Source organism: Orbicella faveolata, unplaced genomic scaffold (assembly GCF_042242905.1).
Source record: "Orbicella faveolata isolate gen_17 unplaced genomic scaffold, um_ofav_v1 contig_24, whole genome shotgun sequence".
Classification (NCBI taxonomy): domain Eukaryota; kingdom Metazoa; phylum Cnidaria; class Anthozoa; order Scleractinia; family Merulinidae; genus Orbicella; species Orbicella faveolata.
Genome location: NW_028301552.1, coordinates 6371540 through 6395935, shown reverse-complemented (window position 1 = coordinate 6395935; position 24396 = coordinate 6371540). Strand labels below are relative to the sequence as shown.

The 24396-nt window shown below is 38.7% G+C and overlaps 2 pseudogenes across 2 annotated transcripts; both read right to left on the bottom strand.

Annotated features, from left to right (window-relative positions):
• Nucleotides 1–2026: 2026 nt before the first annotated feature.
• LOC110050540 (TNF receptor-associated factor 6-like) lies at nt 2027–8742 on the bottom strand (annotated as a pseudogene). The gene is made up of 8 exons (XR_016207705.1): nt 8531–8742; nt 7337–7404; nt 6676–6687; nt 6136–6218; nt 5356–5519; nt 4842–4916; nt 3582–3659; nt 2027–3221 (listed from the first exon to the last, which is right to left on the bottom strand). The product of XR_016207705.1 is annotated as a TNF receptor-associated factor 6-like (transcript).
• A 2961-nt stretch (nt 8743–11703) lies between these two features.
• Nucleotides 11704–19464, bottom strand: LOC110050521 (TNF receptor-associated factor 6-like; annotated as a pseudogene). The gene is made up of 8 exons (XR_016207704.1): nt 19266–19464; nt 17771–17834; nt 16929–17030; nt 16543–16707; nt 16044–16118; nt 14642–14719; nt 12730–13023; nt 11704–12588 (listed from the first exon to the last, which is right to left on the bottom strand). The product of XR_016207704.1 is annotated as a TNF receptor-associated factor 6-like (transcript).
• Nucleotides 19465–24396: the final 4932 nt, after the last annotated feature.

Sequence of the window (24396 nt, the reverse complement as noted above, 5' to 3'; positions counted from 1 at the left end):
AGTTCCCTCCTACCTCATTTCTTATGGCTTTTGGTCGCTGTCCACTTTTGCCATCATTTCATCATTGCCAACGAGCCAGCCGAGCGAAGACGCTCGGTTGAAGTAAAACGTAAATAACGTAAAATCCCACGTTAAAACCGTGGGCTTATATAACTTTATAAGGGTTTTTGGGTGGGCTCATAAACGGAGCTTGGGGGGTGGGGGTGGAGGCTTATATCGGGGGGGGGGGCATATAAGCGGAATAAAAAAAAATGTGTCGGAACGACGAGATAAAACGTATCTGAGAAACATTTAGAGCTATTACTCTATAACTCTATTAGCTTGTAACATTCGATTAAAAATTTTGATGTTTGTAAAGAAATGCGAAAGGAACGCACTTATACATTAGATATATCCGAGGGGCTTATATCCGGGGGGGGGGGGCTTATATCAGGAACAATATCTTTGTTAGCGAATAGAAGGGCTTGTATCCGGGGAGGCTTATTACCGGGGTGGATGTTACGGTATATATAAAACAAGCAGTTCACATTAAGGCCTGGCCTTCAGACATTTAGGGGTAAATATTGTTTATTAGTTATATTTCTGAAGACATGCATGACAATGAAACCAAATTTAAGATGCATACGGTTCGGTTTTAACGTCCTTAACATTTTAAAGAAGAATTGGTGCTTCTGACGGTTATGTGGCGCGTCAATTAAGGGACGTTTAGCGGAAAATGACCAATATTTAGGGGATTGGGGATGTTGTTTTAGGGACGGACCATTAGAAAAGTGATGAAGGGGGGGGGGGGGGTGGGTGGGGAAAATGCCAAGAAAAAAATTTGTGCAAAGAAGAAGGTAAAGAAAAAAAATTTATGCAGAAGGAAGGTCCAATTGTGACTTTCAATTTATTTAATATATAAAATTTACCAGTGTCTGTTTAAAATAATTCTTATTCAAAATATTCTTGGGGCCTTACCCCAGGCCCTGCTATGTTATTATTAATAAATAAAGACGTCTAACAGCATACTAAAGTGTTTTCCTCACACTGCATGAAATGACAAATATAAGGTGACATAAATTAATTCATACTACAATAGCCAGAAATGTCATTCAGAGATCAACAATATTACCAGGCATAATATGAATAAACAAAACATTTCAGGGAGGTGCAAAATGTATCCCACCATTCCTTTTAATGTCAGGGGACATCTTCGCCTGTCAGGGCATTTTGACAGAATACAGCCAGCTACCAGACTATGTGGAACTCTCACACGAAAGGTGAGCCTTACATTTATTTTCTTTCTTTTTTTTTTTTTAGTAAAATGAAGTCTAAGTTCATTTAAGTTATTACAGAGCACCATAAAAATTAAATAACTTTTGAGAATCATTTGAATATTTCACTTTTACTAAGCAGGTACCTTCTTTTTGGATTGACATTTTGGAGTGGAGGGCACTACAGAGGGGCTGTTTTGGTGAATGGAGTATGGCATCATTATGATGGGCTGTGGGAGAGGAATTCCAGAGGGCAGGGACTGAAAAAATGCACAGGGAAGCCGTCCACTCCGAGTGACTGCCTCCTCGCTCACTGTGTGTACATTTCCGAAAAGATTTTGCATTGAAAAGTGGCCTGTATCCTTTGATCTGTTGTGAGTGTAGATTAATTTATAAAGCACAAAATCATAGATAATAAATCAAGATTTCACTGTTCCAAAAATAGCACTATTTGTCTGAAAAAAAAAAAAATTCGTGCAGAGGGTTTCACCTGAAAAAAAAAAAAAAAATCGTGCAAGCTGAAAATTCCCCACCCCCTACCACCCCCATCACTTTTCTAATGGTTCGTCCCTTAATAAGATAATCCAGGAAAACGCGCTTAACATGCAGGTCAATTAATTCCGTCGTCTCGCGTTTAGAATGACGGTCACTCTTTGCGCAGAAAGCTCACAGTCAGGTCAAAGGTCAATTTTTCAAAAACGTTCGAATTCTGATCATTTATATCTTCTAAAATCGGAAACAAGGAAGCTCATTTCAAACGTACATGTAGCAAGGTAGATAATTTGCATTTGCATCGAAACGCTCATTTATTGAGTTGACCAATACAAGTGAAAAACGCCACCAATTCGCCGATTTACCTGATCAGACAGATAAAATAGTCCCGGGAAAATAGTATGTCACGGCAAGAGAGGACGCTGAGTTTTACAATCAGGGAAAATTTCAGCTCAGGAAGACAAAAATAACCAGACATATAGCTGCCCAACCATGATTCCCCTTAACATTTTAATTCCTGACCCAGACCCTAAACTGCCTCAGAAAGCAAACGACAAACAAAAGTGACTTAAAAAAACCAGCATACATGTAGTTTTGACAAAACTTTCGGCCAATTCGATTCGCCGAAAGCCTATATATAGTGTACAGCGACGTTCTTTTACGTTCTTTCCTTCTTTTCGTGTGGAAAGGCTATCCGTTGGGCGCTTCAAAGAAAACTGTATCACGAGTCAACCTCAACCTGAGGAAAAGGGTGTCGTCCAAAAGGTAGCGCCGTGAATAAAGTTTCCCATGAGATATAAAACTAACAATCCCGGCCCACCGTGGGTTCTCTTCATGTTGTATTGGTCTTACGAAGCAATCTGGTCTGATGTCTGCATCAATTTGCCCAATGACGTTTTCCCGTTGGACTAAATCTTCCTGTTGATCGATCAATGTCAACGTCACTTTCTTTTTGAAAGGCCAGGGTGATACAGCGTCATATTCACCTTTCATTACAACAATGAACACCGTGAGGTGAGTATTCATACAATCACCATAACCACTGGAATATATTCCTATTTTTAACTTATAGCCATATCTTTCCGTGTAGAAGGAAGTAGTTTCTATTTTTAGGATCTGTTCGCCGGTCTTTGCTTGTCTCAAAATTTCACTAAAATTAATAAATTTCCAAACAAACACCCGTGGGAAATTGGAAGGTTTGTGTTTCGCCTTCATTATTTTTTGGGTTTCAGTTGTGTTCCCTTTGTCCCCCCTCGTTTTCTTTTCGAGTTTGTCGACTTTTTCCATCAGTTTCCTTGTTGTATCTTGCATGTCATTTAACTTTAATTCTGTGTTATGTAACCTAACTTCCGTGCTATTTAACTTAACCCGAGTTTCGTTTAATGTTTCTTCAGTGGTACTTATTTTCACACAAGCTAAGTCAAGATGCAGTCTCATGGCAGATTGCAGATGGGATCCCACTTCACGTCGTTGAATCTACAAGAAAATACAAACTTCTTTACCTTGTAATCTAACTGAAAGGTTATATATCCTTAATTAATTATTAAAATAATTCAAAAGACTAATAGCTGGTAATGAATGGTTCATACTCATTGCATCGGCAAAGTTTCATGTCACGTCTGTTATGAAAGCCCTGCCTGCAAACTTAGCTTAACAACAGGTTCCATAAAAATTATCGAAATAAAGTAGCTTTAACTTCATTAAACTAAAAAAAAAAATATTATATTTGGAAGGCCTAGAGTTCGGCGCTTTGCGGAGCCTCGGATTTCCGGAAATATTTAAAGAAATCACGCCTGAAGAAAGCCAGGAAGTGCTTTAACTTATCCCTGTACACACCTTTGTTTTGCAGCCCATCTGTTCATAAGGACAAGGCATCATGGTTAAAGGACAATCGTCTTCCGTGTGATTTGCAATCTGAAAGAAACAGGCGTGATTTTGCTTTATTTTCTACTTTGAATGAACGAGCTACAGCTCGAACGTACGAGAATGTACCACATGCAAAACTTTCCATGCAGCATTGAGCAGTATCATGTCGTTTCATGAATGCTTAAAAAACGAATGACCGTGTTCTCAATCAAAGCACTGGAGTTTAAGTTTTAGTTTAGAGTTTAATAATACTTTGCCACATATGCGAAAACAAAAAGATGGGGGATAGTGACGGGGAAAACCTATTTTCAATTTTAGGGCCACTCTCGTTTCATTAAAATTTATAAAGTAGAAACCTAAATGTACATTATAAAAAACAAGACTTGTAAAGTATGCCTAATGATATGGGCCACGGGAGGCGCGGGGTAGCCTCACGGTTCGTGCGCTCGTCTCCGGATCCAGCGGTCCGGGTTCGAGTTCTGGCTTAGCTGGGGTTCGGGCCCGTGATGTTTTCTTGGGCAATACCCTATACTCTCACAGTACCTCTTTCTACCCAGGTGTATAAATGGGTGCTGGCGAACTTAATCCTGGGGGGGGGGGGGGGGGGGGAACCCTGCGAGTGGACTGGCGTCCCGTCCAGAAGGGAGTGGGAATAGCCCTAGTCGGTTCATGCTACAGAAACCATGATAAGCGACGGCCGCATCGGCCACTTGGCTCGAATGCAGACTTAAAACGGGAATTATGGGATGAAAAAAAAAAAAAAATAGACTTCCACCTCCATTAATACTTTCCTTAGAAATTATCCCTTTCACAGACAGCTACAGACTTGAGAACGGAAACTTTTCAAAGGAGCAGATAGGTGATTAAAAGTTGCTCTTTTCACTCTGTTTCAAAACGAGTTCTGGTGCACAACCTTTCATATGAAAATGAGTTTGATTTGCACAATGAACGTGTAAGAAAATTTCATCAGAACTCGCTTTGAAACAGAGGTAAATGCAACTCGGAAATAATACGAAATAATATATGAGGAAAAACATGCAATTGACGTGACTTCAATTTTTTTGCACACATTCCGAGAGAGTTAACGAGTTTTATAAAATCAATTCAAAATTGCGCCTGTGCGCCTGTTTCAACTACAAACTTCACGCTACTAACCCAAAACTTTAATCACTATTTAGTGAGTTAAATATGTTGAGAAGTCAGCCATAAAAGTACAATTGACAGTCTTACCATTTCCCTGAGAGTAAGAACCTCACAACTGTTGGGACAAGTTACCGGGAACTTGCTGTACTTTTCAATGTGGTCCTGCAAGAGAAAGTTTAAGCACATCACATGTGCAGGAACTGGTTTGTGATGGGGGTAGCCTACTATTGCCCTTATTTATTCAAATTGGATTCCAGAGCATTTTTCTACACTTCTATCTTTCGAGAAATGAAGCGAATGTAACTTTCGAGTCAGGATTGCTATTCATATTAATAATAACTGACAATGTATGTGCCCATAAAACAAGTCGACATATATACTCTTAGTAAAGATTAGCGAGAATCAAACAAACTGTTTCCCCAAACAAGTTGATTTCTTTAGTGAGTGACAAGATAATTTTAAAAACTCAGTTTTATTCATTATACTTATTCAGCTAAGTGGCTGACACTTAGCATTGATATGCTACATACCCTTTTTCGTTAAGACTGTCGTTGTTATGAAAATTGTAATTGATATTTCATAATATTAAATCATATCTTACCTTCATCTTACACTCTGGGTGTGGTTCACTGCAATAACCACATCCAAGGATCCTCCGCGGGCACGTGACAGTCACGTGTTCCTCAAGATGCTTTCTTTGCACTATCACGTAGCAGAATTGTTGGTACAAGGGACGAGTTTAAAAAGACAAGATGCCAAGTGAATCTGTTACACATTAATAAATAGATTCCATGTTGTCGTGCGTCTGTACAGTAATAAATATAGTAAGAACATGAAAGTGGCACACGAGACGTTAGGCGAGTGTGTCACTGATGTTCTTACCACATCTTGACGTCTTCTGCGATCTACTGAACAGATATATGTCAACGTGGAATCTATTTTTTTTATATAGTAAAGAAACAAAAAAAGTGATAATGACATAATCTACACGTCTGTCCTCCTATAGATAATAAGTAAGAACCAATAAAATGCGAGAATAGTTTGACATATTAAATAGGCGATTCGCCTATTTCAGTTAATCTTTCAGTTTTATACTAGGGCTTTTAAGAAATTGTAATATCTGGGATAAGGAACAGCCCTGTTTCGCTAAAGTAACTAAGGCAACTGAATAACAATCCCAGTAACATTCTTAGTCTCAACCTGGAGAAAAACGTTTACAAATAACTGCAGGAAAGTTCTGAGGGCTGAGAAAATGCACAGAGCTGTTGATAGTTCATGTCCTCACTGCTATTCCGAGTATCATGGGCGAGTATTTTACTTCATATTGAGACTGACCGATGCGTCCTTGGTTGATGAGTTGAAACTGTAATATGCTTTTTACCTCTTTGTTTCTGTCACCGGTCAATTCGCAACCTTCACTTGGAAATTTGATGGCTAAAGAAAGTATCTTCCTCTCTGTAGATTCTTAAACAACAAGTTAAAATAACCAAAGAGTAAAAATGAGAGCAGGTGAATTGGAATGCTATACTAATAAGTAAGAGGACAAATAAATCTTTCTTTACTAGAGCTAATGAGCGAGAAGACCAAACGGGGTAGGATACATACTACTTTTACTGAACAATGAAGCTGGGAAAGGCGTGCATTACAATGTAATAGTTTTTCATTTCTACAACTTTTTTTCAAAAGTTTTGGGACGCTTGTTGTTGTTCCCAATATAAGCTAGAAGAAACAGTCGAACCTCCGGTTGCGACCATCTCTCCTCAGCGACCAGTTTTCCAAAATACCAAATGTACAAGTTTCCAAGTCAAATCACTATATTTGATTGTCTTGTAAGCAGCCACCTCTCGTAAGCGACCACGACCACTTTTAGAGCCAAAATTTCGGAATTTTCTTTTGTTGTTAACCTCCCGTAAGCGACCACTTGACGGAAATAGGGCGGAAATCGGGTGTAATGATTATAAACCGGCACTCGTGATAATATGGTAGTTCATTGTAAACAGTTCAAGGCAACGCCTCAAACAAGCTCAAGCCGTTAGGACTTTCGCGTTAGAAAATATTGTTGCTTTACTTCAGGTTTTAACATTGACAAGCGTGATAAACTAATTAGATTGACTGTTTCCATTTGATCATGAAGTGTTTTTTTTTTAAACAGCCGCGACAATATTCAAACCCTACACCCCACACTCTGGCGATATAAATTTACAAGTGATACTCTTACGCTGCTTTTCTTTTCATGTATTTTCTAAACCAACCAACTACCCCATAGAAAGTGCAGCATATAATTCAATTCAAGCACGCGAAAGTACTAACGGTTCGAGTTTGACAATTTATTGCTAAGCGACACCGTAGTCTCGTAAGCACTCACAACGAACAAGTTGAGATTTCATTGTTTTGTGTAGGACATTTGCTTGGGTGGATTTGAAAATAGGACATTTGATTGGCTGGATTTGAAAATGTTGGAATCTATTGTTTCAGTTCTGCCATCTGATCGGTTTTCATTGTCTGAGTGGCCCGGGTTTCAGTAACGCACTGGAAGTGTCACATTCTGACACAAACTAGGCGGTGAACTTTGGAGAAACAAGCTACCCGGTCTCGGTTCAGACTCTCCCTGTCGGTAGGACAAGTTATAGGTTGGAAGTGAGCTCCTTGTCTGTTAAAAAAAGTAAATAAAGCATAAAATGAGTCAAATCCCTTCATGTTCTAGTAAAGAAAAGGCTTGGCCAATTTAACTCATAAAATGTCGATACTAACTGGTACCTTGAGGGAAATGCTGCTGATATATAATAGTTGTGTAGTGCTGTGATTTTAACTAAAATATATATCAATAGTTCATCGGCCTCATGATCTTACCTCCTTTACACTGATTCTTATTGGGAAGCTTCCCGCGGAAATAAACATAATAAGAAATCGAGGAAATAATCCACGATTATGTTCCTAAAACTACTAAATTAGGGCATATGTCCCTAATTTTTATGCACGCAGTCTACCTGTTTAAGGCTTAATGTTATCTTAAATGCGTCTTTTAGGAATCATGTTTAGAACTATAGAAACCATTCTGAGAGAAATAGAGTTAATAAAAGCAACTCAAGCCTTATTCAGCCGCTTAATTCATGCCTGAAAAAATGCTAATCACTGTTATGATAGCTGAGGGATCATTAGTAATCAAACAGCTTTCGCTTTCGGTTACGTCATGTTTAGTAAGTTAATGAAATATTTCAAGCATAAAAAACTTAGTTGATCTAAAGAACTAAAGCTCGAAGCAAGGAAAAAGCGACCTGTAAAAGCTGAAAGTCAGAGAGTAATTACGAACCGATATTGATATCCTTGATCGAGCTCATCAAATTTTCTAAAATTTGCATGAAGGCCGCAAGGCTGAACATAAGTTTTTCACTGACTGAGGGTTGAATATTGAAATCAAATTCTTATCTTCAAAATGAACAGCCTACAACTGTCCGGTTGATCAAAATCGGTCCAGGAAACTTAAAGAAGTTCAATTATAACATTGTAAGCTAAGTTAGGCCGGTTTTAGTTGCACAGAAAAACATATACAAGCGCCCGCATTGGCTAGCTCATAAGTGTTAAGAGTCCAAACAAGCGGTTGAGAGACGTAGGACTGATTCAAAAGCCGTCTCTGTGCTTCCGCCTACATTTCTGGGTCTTTCTAGTTACTCTTTATTGCGCTCAGGATGATGTTCACACCACTATTGAAAACTAGGCCTAACGAAAGCCATTCAGATGGTTATAAAGTACAATCAAATTAAAGCTACAAGTCGTACCTTCTAAAATGTTCCTCGAGGCATTCTTTACAAAACCTGTGACCGCATCTCGTTTGAACAGGTTCCTTAAGCGGCAAAACAGAGATTCTCATCTTCAGCTGCATCCACAAAGCCCTCGACGTAACCCGAAGGTAGCCTATTTCTTGGAGCTTCTGCCATGTTGTAAATTATCACTTGAAAGAGAACGCTTTCTGGGGTCAAACAAAATCCACCTCAAGTCTCATCAATATTTTGATATTTAGTGCCGCTGGGATTATGTGACATTCTCAGCGTGTGTGTGACGTATTGTGTGATGTATTGTATTTTAAAAATATAATATATGTTAGAAAAATAAAATCAGGGGATAAAACAGTCTTTTTCCATTTACCGTAAATCCTCGAATTAGCGCCCGGGGCGCTTATTTCAAATTTAGGAGAAGACGCGGGGCGCTTATTCGAGGGAAGCGCTTAATCGAGAGGGTCGCATATTTATTTTTTCCCAAATCGTGGCTTCACGTAATCATTCTTTTAATACATCATCTGCGGGTAGACAGCAATTTAAGCTGTTTATCGACATAAAAAGCTGATCCTAACGTTTAAATCGCAGCACCGTTAATACCTGGATTTTTTTTCCAAACTTAACGAGTTCACAAACTGAAACAATGTACAAATCTAAGGCCTGGGGCAAACGTCGAATCTTAGTCGAACTTAATTCGTTGAACCTATTTATTTTGAAATAGGCATATGAATGCCGCAATTAAGTTCGACTCAAATTAATGGGTCCGACTCTATCATAAGTTCGACTTGCCAAGTCGGATAATGCGACAGTGGTTACAGCAAACGCCATTTCGCTTGCAAGTTCTAGCAGCAATTAGCCGCGCATCGAGTGATGATGTGCAACTTGTGAAGAGGATCGACGCAGGTTCGACGTTTGTTACCATGCTGGAATTAAATCGCACCTGCTTTTAATTTACTCTACGCGACTTAGATTAGAAATTTGCCCCGGGCCTAATACTACACGACGAAAACTATACATCCTTTGCTGTCTCACTACTCGTCCACAAAATTGGGGAAGGGGAAGGGGCGCTTATTTTAAATTTTGGCCGACAGGAGGGGCGCTTATTCGAAAGGGGCGCTTACTCGAGGATTTACGGTATATTATTTTGACCACACAAGGCCGAGCCTTCTTACTTCAGGCTTAGGGCAAACGTCGAATCTTTGTCGAACTGAATTCGTCGAACCTCTTAAATGAAAGAGGGGCATGAATGGTGCTACGTTCACCGCAATTAAGTTCGACTCAGATTAATTGGTTCGACTCTAGCACAAGTTCGACTTGCCGAGTCGGATAATGCGACAGTGGCTCGGCGTTTCAGTAAACGCCGTTCTAAACACGCGCTGAACTCAATTCATAAATCATGCAAATTGCACTGATAATTGATTCAAATGTGATGGATTGGGCAAACGTCGCAAAAATACATACTCCCCCATCTGCGAAACGCTATCCCCCCCGGCCTCTGGGGACGAGAATGCCGGGAAGGGGAGCTATCGAAAGTAATTGTTACAGACATCGCACAGTGCGATAGAAATGTGCTGTTCCTGTATCATGAACACTAAATATAAATGCTTGAGATGCGAATTGCCTATCTGCAATAATGCTCAGTGTTTGAAGAAAACGATGACGTTGAGGGATGGACATCCGGTAAAAGCGTTGCATACTGCGAGGCTTGTGACAGGGACCTAAAGAGAGCCGCGCTGGGTCTACCGTTGTCTGAAGAGCCGAGTATCGGGATTTCGCTAGCAATTCCTAGCAGTAACTTGCCGCGCATCGAGTGAATAGCACGGGGACACGAGCTTATTCCCGTGTTTTAATGAAGTGCAACTTGTGAAATAGGATCGACGTAAGTTCGACGCTGGTTACCACGCTGAAATTAAGTTGACTCTGTCGCAGCTATGTCTAATTTGTTGGACGCAACTTGGATTCGACGTTTGCCCTAGGCCTTAGCTAACTCACTAAAGCCTCAAAGCCTGTAGCACGCCTCCGGAATCTATAGTGATAGGAGGCCATCTGCAACGGTTGGGTGGAGGCATGCTTACCCCTAGACGATGAATGCAATGTTTACACAATTTGTTACCAGAAAAGGGATTGAAGGATAAGCATCCCTGTCAGAGCCAGATGTAGCTCATGTATATATTAATGTGCCATTGCAAACGTTTTTTTACACCCATATATATTATGCTTTCACTTTATGTCTTACTCCCCAAGCGAGTAATAATGTTTACTTATCATTATAGGTGCCCTGAATTGTTTTGCGGTCAAAACTGACAAAACATTGCGACCGGGGCCAGCATTTACTAAAATGCAACATATAATGTAAGGTTTAAGTGCCCATAATGTCCAATTTGGCCATTTCTCCATCTCATTCTACTTTCACCCAGTGCACTTCATAAAACGCAAGTTTTTTACAATTTTTTGAAGATGTTCAAATTTGCCGCCATTTTGGTCCACCATTCCCACTAGTCTTCCTCAGTTTGAAACGAGTCGTGAAGTGGGTTCAGGAATACGTGATTTGGGTCTTGGCGTGGCTGACTTGTATTAAAACACGTGGGATTTTGCTTCAGTTGTTTACATTTAGTTCAAAATGCCAGAAAGGTGCCTTGCCGCTTACAATTAGCACGATTTGTGTATTTATATGCAAGACTGAGCCAGGCTCCTAAACCTACGTCACAAGCTAAAGTCACGTGGCCATTTTTGAGCACGTTATTCTTGTGACCGCAAGAAAATACGATTTTGAAGTTTTTAAAAATTTCAGTAAAAAGAATTGCGTTTTAACCAAATCGACTGAAAATTTTTTTCGCAGAAGTTAATTGAGTGAAATGCAGAATGAAATGAAAAAATGGACAAATTGGACATTATGGGCACTTTAAAACCTAAGCCTTTTGCAAAGAAGAGTTTGAATAATCATTTTGTATTATGTCTCTGGGTTTTTGTGGAATCTAAAACTGCCTTTATGGCTTTGTTCTTCCGTGTAAGGTGCGAATCTTTTTTTTTCTTTCTTTTTTGACGAGTATTACAACTTTTTATGACGACAGAGTAAGGATGAGGGATTACTTGTTTACATAATAGTAAATGGGGAAAGACGGTGATTAGATAGGAAACAGGGCGTATAAGGAAATTAAAGACAATAGAAGCAGGTATTATTTCATTGCATTTAATCTTTATTAGCCAAACACTAAATTCCAAACAACATCCAAGATCGTATATCGACTGACTACAACTATCCATTTACAGAGGACTTCTAGCTGGAATATGGTAACCGGGAAGGGGTTACTTCATGTTATGGACTACAAGGAGAGAGGTTGCCTTTTTCCACCCACGTAGTTTGCTTAAGGATAGAGACGATTTATTAATACTAATTCTTTCAAAGAGGGCGTAAAATACAAAAATATCTCGCGGTGTGTTAGAGACATTTCTAACAATGAAAACGATCTAGAGATTTTTTTTTTGGTTACCAAAAATAACCATTGATTGACTACTGATTGTCGGCGCAATTGCTTTAATAGAAAACACTCTTGTTTATCAATTTACATACTCTTTGTTTTCCTTTACTAAAGTCTGTATTTTCATTGGATCTTAGTGTGTTACTTTTTGCTATTTTGTAAGCTCGCCACGCATGAAGTATTTATTGAAATCGGTGCCCAAACTTGTTAACTCTGACCGTACACTGATAAATTTCAATTTGTGACTGGGTTAACTTAACAAACTGGCCCTTTACCGCTTTCGGGTTATTTCCATTCCCACCCGTGGTAACTGCAGTTATTGTTTGGCTGTAAAAAAGTTGTTTTATAACTATTGTGCCGAGAAACGTTTACGTTTTCAGGCGCGGAAAGTTATGGAGAGCTGACCTCAACCTGAAGAAACAATGTGTCATTCACAAGGTAACGCCTTGAATGAAGTTTTGCGAAAGATAAAAGAAAACCACAACGCTCTTTGTTGTCTCCTGTCAAAGGTCTTGCGAAGGCTTCTGGGTCGTTGGCCGGAATAAACAGATGCGTAATGTTTTTCCGTTCAACTGGATCTTCCTGTTGATCAATCAAGGTAAATTTCACTTTCTGTTCGAAAGGCCAGGATAATATAGCGTCATATTCACCTTTCATTACAACAATGGCCACCACCTTTGAACCGCAAAAACGCCCAACAGAGCCCTCAGGATAAATACGTACTTTTAACTTGTATCCATAACTTTCTGTCCTATCAGTATAGAACGGAACACTTTCTTTACTAGGTTTTTGGTCGGTCTTTGCACTAAAGTATGCTTGTCTCCAAAAATCAGTAAAATTGTTAATTCTCCAGATAAATATTCGCGTGTCGAGTTTCTCCACTACTTTCCGTGTTGCTTCAAGTTTCTGTTCTGTTTCATTTAACTTAGCTTCTGTGTTAGTTAATTTTACACAGGCTAAGTCAAGATGAAGTCTCGTGGCTGATTGAAGATGGGAATCCACTTGAACTCGCTGAACCTACAAATACAGATGAACTTTTGAAAGAACATTGCAAATAGTAAGTTCTTGTCTTGAGTGAGCTGGTAACGAATGCTTGGTGGACAAAGGAGGACTGTATTTTAAATTGTCAAAAATGGACGTATTGTGTTCTATGGTAAATTCAGCAGTGTAGTACAATTACAAATATAGATGTTTCAAATGCTCTCAAGGTATAATACTTCGACAAATCTAAAAACTACTATAACAATCACGAACTGTACAAGTGAATATATGAAATATTTAACAATTATTCGCCGAAGGCGAAATAAACATCGGTGAATACTCACCAATGTTCAACTCGCCTTCGGCGAATAATTGTTTTAGTACAATTTTCATAGGTGAAGCATAGAATAGCAACTAAAATAGACTGTTCGTTTGTATACACGTAGTTTTAAAAATAAGCTTACATGTAAGCTTAATTCGATTGTGAATCAATTTACACATCAAGTTCGGCAGTAAAACAAACAAGCGAAACACTACGAAAAATAAATTCATCCGGTACCTTTGTTTTATCGTTGTTGACTTCATTCACACCTGTCATCATCGTCTGAAAATGACCAGTCTTAGTTTGGAGAAAAATAAATTTCGATCAATCAATCTGACCTGCTGGCGATCAACGTTACCACTGCGTTTGCGATTCTTAAATTCCTTCAATACGAATTCTTGAAAGGATTTTTGGTCCAAGCGCGACAGCGGTCATTTTGAAAATTCTCCATCCTTCCAAATATCCTGGACTTGGAGTGATGTCTTTTGAATAAATGAAAATTTGATTCAGCAACTGTTCGCCATGTTTACTTGCCGAGATGGCAAAGGTGGCAAGCATAATAACCAGGCCTCGAAAATGATATATTCACCGCCTGAAGCGGTGAATATAGCGTCATATAAGGAATCGCTCGACCAATCTGATTACTGGAAACTATTTGTTCAGTTCTGAAATTATACTAAATATATATATTTGAACTTCGGAGAAAGATTTAAAGACATGATTGATCATCGCAGTCATATACACAACTTTAGCAGTTGTAAAATTAAGCCTAAAAAAAATTCAGGCTTAAGTTGTGTATAACTGCGATGATCAATCATGTCTTCATACCTTTCTCCGCAGTTCAAATATATGATATTTCATATATATTCACTTGTATTCTTCACCACCAACGGGCATAGCTCCCAGTTGGCTCTGTAGCTCAGTTAGTAGAACACTGAACCGGTATTGCAGAGGTCATGGTTCGAATTCCTTATTTCAAGCCTGGATCTTTTTCAGGCTTTAATTTACAATTGGTTAAGTTGTGTATAACTGCGACGATCAATAATGTCTTCAAATCGTGAACTGTATCCACCTACAGCTGTCTCGGGAAAGGATTTCCTAATGAAACGTAAAAAGGTTGACGCAAAGAGATAGTACCTTTCCGTGATCATCAAGTTTATGGACGATCTCAGCGTGATCGAAGGAAAAATCACAAATCCTGTTGAATACAATGTATACGATTCTCCTTGGACATACGATCAAGCAATAGTGAACTAGCATGACTCATAATACCTTTCGGCATTGTCGCGCACATTTTCTACGCTTGCGTTCTCGAAAAGCTGATGTACTCACCTTGATTTCACATCCCATCTTTTCATAAGGGCAAGAGATTATGGTTAGTGGACAATAATATTCAGTGTGATTTCGAATCTGAAGGAATAATAACAATAATAATAATGATAATAATAATAATAATAATAATAATAATAATAATAATAATAATAATAATAAACACTTGACGAACGAAGAAACGAACCAACCAACATGGGATTAAAAAATCAAACACTGCTCAAAGTCTGCTGCCAAGGGCACATTTCTTTCCCTTTTTTTCCAGCGTCCTAATCACGGCTGCGGACTTTGGAGCCAGAGAAATTTACCAGAGGCTTCAACGGAAACCAGAGTGACCTTTCAACGAGTATTTCCATAACTTATCGGCAAGAAGCTACAGAGTTTTACATGAAGAAAGAAATGGGCGTATTCGTAGGCAAACATTCGTTAATTAGGCTACTTCCTCTCAAGTGCTGAAGCCTGCGGGAAGTCTGCTTAAAACTTGAGAGATGATCACAAGACCCCAAAATACAAGAATTATCAGACTTATGGCCTTTCATCGAGTTTGTGAGAAATTTACGATATTTAATTCTGTTTAAGTCGCCCTAGAGAAACTATAGTGTATTTTGGCGTGAAAAAGATTAAGTGTTCGTAAATCTATGAACTCGGACAGGATAAGAAAAAATTCATTTGAGAGCGTTGCCGTTGACGTGACACGAAACAGTTAGCATCGTATTTCTCTCCCGAAGGGAGCCGTTCAGTTTACTATTAGCTATTTATTACACATTGAGCCGGCGCCGGTTGGCTCCAAAGTAATTTTCAGGTGATCTCCAGCTGATCTTTACAAACAAAGGGTAAGGAATGTGCTCTTTGTTTCAGCAGACGTTCGTGGGGGAGGAAGATTGCGTGACGACGGACCCCAAAGAGCATCTGGGTAAGAGGCTAACTATCACCTGACCAACCATAGAATAGATTGGGACTGCTCACTGTATCACACTTAGTGCAAACCACTTAAAGAAAAGCAGAAAACTGTTGTGCCAACTTGACCTTATTTTTTTCAAAGAGAAAACAGAAATTCATTTTTTACAAGGCGTCGTGATGATTTCTGGTGTCGTCGTCATCATTGCTTAAGCTCCCTAATTAATAGGCTAGCAACATGGCACAAGTGTTCTATTGGAAATATTGCAGCGACTGCACTAGCGGGCGGGAGTTACGAAATTAAATAGTAGGCTAAATTATTACCTTATTCTGCATACAATTGCATGCAACTCTGGCCGTATAGGAATTCCGGCACTGTCTTCATATAGTCGATCAAACCTTTGAAATGTTTCAACTAAAATACCTCACACTGCAGGCCTGAAACTTTGACAGGTAAGCTCGATTAATGCAGGTACGCCAGCCCAAAAGACAAAACTAAAAGTCTTACCATTTCCCTTCGAATTGAAGCCCCACAACCATTGGAACAAGTTACTGGGAACTTGCTGCACTGTCCAAAGTGATCCTGCAAGAGAAAATCCACGAACAACATTTCAACAAATCGCATGTGTAGGAGCTGTGTTTTTTTTTATAGGGGTAGCCTACTACTGCCCTTGTTCATTCCAGTTGAATTGGATTCCAGAATGCATGTACGCTTTAGCTTAGAAATGCAGCGAATGTAGCTTTTAGGTTTGATAGTCTTCATGATAAATTATGAAACCACAAAACAAGTGAACATGTACAATCTTAGCCAACTTTAAAATCACAGTCAGATGCAAAACGAACTGCTTTCTTTGGTGTGCAACAGCATAATATATATATATATAAAACCGACGAGTTTTACTAATTGAGTAGCTGATAGCTAGAAATAACATGCTACAGACCCTTTCGTTAAGTCTGACGCTGTCATGAAATTTGCAATTATCTCAACAAATCAAATCATATATTACCTGCATATTACACACTGGATGTGGCTCACTGCAGTGATCACATTCAAGGATTCTCCAGGTGCAATTGATGGTCACATGTTCCTCAAGATGTCTCCTTTGCATTGTCACGTGACAGTTTTCATTTGTGCAGTGGACGAGTTTTAAAAGACAAGATGCCAAGTGAACCTGGTGCACAGAAAAAAAGTATGCGCCTCAGTTGGTTCCGTATATTTTTAAAGAGAGCACTTACACCAGTCAGTACCGCTAAATAAAAGAAGAAAGACTCATCTGCACAATGTTAGTCAAATCTGAAGTGAAATGTTGACGAACACCCGCAGGAAAGTGCTGAACAATGCACACGATTGTTGTTTTTTCAATAAAGCCATTCAGTATAAAAGGCTTTTTACCTCTTTGCTTCTCAGTTCACCAGTCCAGTCACAACCTTCACTTGGACATTTGATGGCAAAAGAAAGAATCTTCCTTTCTGTTGCTTTGTCAGGGAAAACATCCTGAAAAACGAGTAAAAGTTATCATAACGTACTCGAGCACCCAATACTAGTAAAAGCGAGAATTGAATTGGAATGCTATGTCAATAAATAAGAAGGTAAAGAACAAATCATGCTTTGTTCCATAGATAACCCCAACAACAAATCTAAACCTACTACAGCCGCCGAACATTTCCTGTCCTCTCCTAACCACACTGCTGACGACATGCAATTAATCCCCATCGAAAAAATCGTTTCTAACCGAGACTCTATCCGTAAGGCCAGGGAAGCTTTTTTAATTCAAAAAGGCAGAACAATTGATCCTAATGGTCTGCGGAACATCCGCGAAGAAACATATATATTGTTTCCATTTGTTTTCTTTTATTATGTTCTTTTATCATGTTATTTTATTTTACCGTATGCTTATCTTCAATTTGCACTATCAATTACTTCTGCGTATTTCCGGTATTACGTAAATATCGGCAACTATAACAACGACTTTCAAACAATGTTATCCCAGACTCTGACAAGGCATGAATTGCTATGTCATAGTTTCCCCTGTTCATAATATAACTATTGGGTGTTCCAATTTCAACTGGAGAATATATAGAAGCTCCCACAAACAGATCAAGAAATAGCAAAAGTCCACAAAGGAAATATCTACCTCTGACTCCACGTCACATTCTACAAGTTCAACGTAAGCTGGTTATTTTATCGTCTAAATGTTAGCACTGAACTTCTGAGAAACAAGCTAGATTATTTACCCGTCCTCGGTCCAGACCTCATCTGTCAGCAGGACAAGTTATAGGTTGGTGTTGAGCTTCTTGTCTGTTAAAAAGTGTTAATAATAAGAAAACGAGTAAAGTGCTTTCCTTTCAGGCTAGTAAAGAAAAAGGCTGGTGAATTTAACACACTAAATGTGGATTCTGACCCATAACCTTAGTGAAAGTACTCCTGATAAATAATATGTGTTTACTGGTTTTAACTAAAATAGCGTAAGTTTCCCCGTGATGTTGCATTCATCACACTGATTATTATGGGGTTGCTTACCACGGAAAGAAACAAATACCGAATAAATGGAATTTAAGGGCCAATTATGTTTCTACTACGAAGATAAATCCTGTGTCCCAACCTTTTAAACACTTCTATGCAGTCCACTTTCTAAAGGCCTAACATTATTAAATGCGTCTTTTAGGAGTTCTGTTTAATACTGGACAAACCATTTGAGAGAAATAGAGGTAATAAAAGCAAGTCAAGCCTTATTTAACCGCTTCATGCTTGATGGATTGCTAATAACTCAATGCTCTGATAACTGAGCCAGAGGGATCATTAGTATTCAAACAGCTCCCGCTTTCGGTTACTTTATGTTTAAGTTACTGAAATATTTCACACATAACGCGGAACTTCGTTGATCTGAAGAATTGAAGCTCGACACAAGAAAAAAGCGACGGGTAAAAGCTGAAAGTCAGATAGTAATTATAAACTGATCTTGATATCCTTGATCGAGCCAATTAAATTTCCGAAAATTTGCATAAACTACAAGACTGAACATAACTATTTCGCTGACTGAGGCCCGGTTTAAACGTCGCATTTTACATGCGCCGAATCGAATTGCCCGGAATTAAGTGCATGTAAAATGCGACGTTTAAATCAATTAAATGCGACATATTTCAATTAAATGCGAGTTCAGTCGAATATTCGACTGATCCAGTCGAATATACGACTGAAGTTCGACAGTTGATTTAAACGCCACATTCAGCAATTTTATTCGGCAAAAAAAAAAATGCGACGTTTAAGTCAAATCAGCCGAACTTATTCATTCGAGTCCACTAAAATTAGTATTGGATTCGGCGCATGTAAAGTGCGACATTCAAAACGGGCCTGAGGGGTAAATATTGCCGGATAACCAATTCATATCTTTCAACTGAATAAACTACAACTCTTTCGGTTGGTCAAAATCGGCCCAGGAAACTTAAACATATTAAGCTTAGTGAGGCCGGTTGTTGCATAGGCAAACATACAAAAGCGACACGCGCAAACTGAATGATAAGTTATACGAGTCCAAACAAGCGGCCGAGAAACGCAGGACTGAATCAAAAGCCACCTCTGTGTTTCCGCTTACATTTCTGGGTCTTTCTATATACTATATCTTTATCGTGCTTATAAGATTATGTTTACACCACTAGTGAAAGCTAGGCCTAACGAAAGCCATTCAGATGGTTATATAAAGTACAATGAAATTGTGGCTAGAAGTCGCACCTTCTAAAATGTTCTTCGAGGCATTCTTTACAAAACCTGTGACCGCATATCGTTAGAACTGGTTCCTTGAGCGGCAAATGACATATCAAACCGAGATTCTCATCTTCAACTGCACCCACAAAGTCCTCGTCATAACCCGAAGGTAGCCGATTTCTTGGAGCTTCCGCCATGTTTTAAATTAGCATACTAAAGTGATAGCTTTCTGGGGTCAACCTAAACCTTGCGTAAATGATGACCTCAGCCTCGTCTTTGAAGCAGTTGGGATTGTGTAACCATCTCAGGCAATTTGTTACTCTCTGACGGATTGTCGGTGTTTTAATCTATCAGAAAAGAGAATAACTGTTCCCTTTCTTTCTTTTGCCTAAAAAGAATGTTCTCGGTCAAACTCAGAATTACTTTCACTTACCATGCATCATGTATTTTATTGCATTAGAGTCTCCGTTACTTCATTTTCCCCAAGTTATTTAGTTTATGTATAATCTACTAAATATTTTGCTCACGCACAATGATCGGAATTAAGCTGTCAGCAGATGACACGATACTGGGAAATTTCGAATTTCGAAATCAAGTCTGTCGGCTTTAATTTTGCGGCTTCGCGGCTTCGCAACGAAACAAACAAACAAACAAAAAAACTCTGGCACCCAGGGTGATCCAAATTAACCTCGCTTTACGAACACTGGTTATCTGCGACTGCGAACATTTTCAATTGTTACGATTACGTGCTAATCAGCTTGTTATAGGTTAATGCCACTTGATTGGCTGCCTGGCTCCACTTGCCTCTATGGTTATCCCTAGACGGCTCATAGCCCTCTTTTTTATCATATTTTTATCATATTTTTAGCGCGTCCGAGGCGGGCGAGCGGAGCCCCAGACCTTAGAAAGTTTGGTAACCCATCGATCTCAAAAATTTGGTTGTCACTTGACTGTCCACACATAGGTAGGTACGTCCCTACGTCCGTACGCCTGGCCCCGTACCTTGAAAAACAAGAAAGTAGCGTGCGCATCATTACCGTATGCATACCATTCTCGTCCCCAGAGCCTCCGTTTCTTTTGGTCACGTGGTCGGAGAAACGGAGGGCTCTGGTAGCAGCCATTACCGGATGTCCGTAAATCACGGACATCCGGTAACGCATGCGTAATTTTGGCCTGTATATCTGCTCATGCTCAGAAACTAATCCTGAGGGAGGGGAGAGAGGAATAGAGCGTATTCTTCAGATGTAAACAGATCGGAACGCTGACATGTGTTTTCACTTCGCTGAAGTTAGGTGATTTAGAGTTAAAAAGAGAGTGGAAAGCGGCCTTAAATGCCGTCGCCGCTTCAAACACGATTGCCAGCTTGTGTAATATTTTACCAACGGGTTTCGCGGTGCATTTTGTGGTGGACCGTCCAGAAAAATTCAGGAATCGATAGCTGTGTTCTTGTTGTTTCTTCTCTTCACATTCGATAAAAAGGAGAAATTTAAAGAGCGAGGTGCAGTTGTGAAAGCTTTCAAGCAAAGTAATCAGGATACGGCATGTATTACGTCTATCGATGACACGGTAAAATTTGTTTATGGACACACGGAAGCGTTTGTGGAAATCAGCCGTGGAAATTACATCACTGACCAGACGATTTAAATATAAGCCGTGCTGATAGATGAAGGGAAAATTTTTTAATGGTAAGAACTATTTACTTCCTGGTTATTTACATAGGTTTGTAAGCTGCAGCAGAATAAAAATCTGTTGAACTCAGGAAAGTTTTGATGTAAAGTTTATGTGAAATATTTCATATATGAACTGCGGTTATAGATGAAAGTGAAGAATGATCATCGCAGTTAATTTTCCAATTTAAGCAACTGGAAAGAAGAAGCCTGAAAAAAAAATCAGGGCTGATTTTTTTCAGGCTTCTTCTTTCCAGTTGCTTAAATTGGAAAATTAACTGTGATGATCATTCTTCACTTTCATCAGGAAAGTTTTGTTGTATTGGGGTTTTGCTCATGTTTCCTTGCAAGGAATGTAATAAAGGTGCTCACTTTCATATGATCTTTCATGTCCTCATTTTTTCAAGTAACCCCATTCTGTTCTATTTTTTTTACAAAAAAGGGTCTTACACAATCAACAGATCAGTAAACTGTCAAATTAAATCAATCGATCAACTTTTATTGTGCATTATTTACAGAATTAATTTACATCAGTATCATAATTAAATAAATATGAGAAGAGAAATCTATTTTGCATATGGCTATGGAAAGAATAAAAAAATATGTGTGTGGTAACCAGGGTATAGGGTAGCAATTGGCCTTTTGAAGTGGTTACAACCATGTTAAGAAAAACGCCAAGAAAAAAATAAAAGTCCTATGCCAGTTGTTATTGAGTGGTTATATATGTGTGCTGGGGGTTTCCATAATGGCTCTGCAGCAATTTTAATTAACTTATCTGGAACATCTAATGATGGTTTTTGTAAATTCAGGCTTGAGAAAAGCCTGTAGACATTACAAAACTAGATATAGGGCTATTCCACCATTTTGTCCCCCATCCCCCTCTGCTTATGTCGATGTAATTGTTTTTGTTCATTTTATACCTTTCAACCAGCTTATATAAAGCTTAATCTTTTGGGTGCTTTCAACAACAACAACAACAACAACAACAACAACAACAACAACAACAACACCAATTTATTTCAGTATTCCCATATGAGTACATGGTGTTACCAAAAATATAATACAGCTAAAATGATGTAACTAGAAGAATAGTATCTGGCATTGGTATACATGTAGAGGTTCCTGATGTGAAGAGAGTGATTCATATTGGTGTGCCTCAATGTACATTAAGGAAGATTTTTTTTTAGGAAACTGCATGAACAAAATGAATGGGAAACAATGCAATGACATTGCTCTTTTACAATTCATGTTACTTCATGGTAATAAGGCTCTTCAGCCTGTTATACAACCATGTGCAACAACAAATCTCAATGTATACTTTCTACGTCTTGTGGTTGATCAGAACATCAGCCACATAGCTTTACTATCAACAATGGTTCTTTCTCCATCTCCTTTTTTTTCAGTATTATTTATTGAACTGCAAGAGCAACATTCCTATTTGAATTATCCATAAATGGTCATCCTTCAAGGAATTTATGTAGCACTATTAGGGTCTGAAAATTAACAAAGAATAGTAAATAATGGCAGGAAATAAATTATCTTTCAAAGGCTAACAAAAAGATTATGATATTTTTCTTATGGGGATTTTAATGTAACTCTGTACACCTTTAATGTTTGATTTGTTTTTAGTAGAGATAATTCCCACATTACATTTGGAAACCCACTAGTCCTGATGATTCGTTAACAGTTATACATGTATAAATAATTGTCTCTTATATTTGTTCACAGTTATTTGCATGGATGATAAATTATTGTTATTTACTGATTAATGTTATTGTGACGGAATAAAGTTTTGCTAGTTGCAGTTGCTTCCTAACTAAAGTGGGGAAAGAGGAAAGGGCCTCAAATTTCAGCTTTGGTTATCTATGGTTATTTACCTTTACACATCATTTCCACAAGTAAATTATAAAAAAATAATAAATAAATTTGGGTGAAGGCTCTAAAGCAAACTAAACTCTTGCCTGACCACAAAAGGTTTGTTCGTGTTTTTTGGGGGGAGACTATAGGGGAGGTCTAAATAATAAAGAGAGGGGAGCTAAAAAAAAAGATATTATATATATATATATCTATAACAGCAGAAGCTTCTTAACAGATAGTAAAAGATACATACATAACAATATGTGGAAGAAACAAACCAAACTTCATGTTCAGACCATTTGCTACAGCATCCAGGTACGTAGCAGAGTATTATAACACGGACCTTTGACTCATTTTGGCAATTTAATATCAATACATTTTGGACTGCTAGAATCTGATCTCCTTGATCTTTCAGAGAGAGAAAAACACACTCACCTTCGCATTTCCAGTGCCACATTTGCTTAGCAAGAGTGATATTTCTTCGTCTTTTCACCCGGCTCTAAGTTTCCTTTTGAGCTTTTCATAAAGGACGACAAACGTTTCTTAAAACCCACCGCCGATTCGAACTTAATTTTATGATTTCTTGGGGTATGTCAGCGACAAAGTAATTGTTGTATTAGCTGGTTGATTCTCCGAGTTCTAAACGTTTCTTCCCACCTTCTCCGCTGCTACAACAAAGGACGATGATTACGATCGTGAATGACATCGTTGCAGGCGACGTACTCCTTTGGTTACGTGGAAACTTTAACGATTCCTTCGGATCGATCGGGAAAGGTCACCATTTGTTTTTTCGTAAAGCGCGCCTGTGTCAACTGAGCGAAGGTGCCGCCATCCGGGCCGGAAGTAAAATGGAATGCGTAGAGCTTTGTAATTTTCATTTCTGCTGCGCATTCATTTTTTGTCAGCCAATGAAAAAATTCGAATTTTTGGGTGCGTCCAGAGCTACTCGTCAACGACATTTTAAGAGAGTAGCACTGGGGACGAGAATGTATGCATACGTACATCTTTGATATTGGATATCCATGTTATAATTAATTGACAGCGGTCAGAAAAAGTCATCCACTGAGCAGAATCACTTAACCATATCGGGGGCTCAAATTAAGAGCTCATCGAGGTCACGTGCATTTTTTGAAGTTGATCGCTGACCAGGTACTGGATTTTTGATTGGATCGCTCAGGTCAGGTTATCACTCTTTTGGAGAGGGAGGTAGGTAGGTAAAATTTCGGCGCAAATTAACCCCTGGTGCGTTGTTGACTTTTCCTTCGACATACTCCTTGGTTAATCATCTTTTAGAAAGTCCCTGATATATTGCGAACGTAATTTCTATAATCTTGGGGAAAATGGGTACGTTTATCGGGTATAGTTTGTTAAAATTTAACTGGAAAAAATAGTGAAACCACACGCTGAACAATTACATGCTTACACTGATTATTTTTTGAGTTTCTGATCCAAGAAAAACAAATCTTCTTTCATCTTAATAGATTAATTTCGTTATATTAAAATCGGCCTGACACAATAGACCTCATGCAGCACGAGGCTTTGGGGAATAAACCCCACAAACTTTGTAGTTATTCCCCAGAGCCTCGTACGGAGGTCTAATGTTTTAGGCTGAATTTTAATATATCGAAATTGGT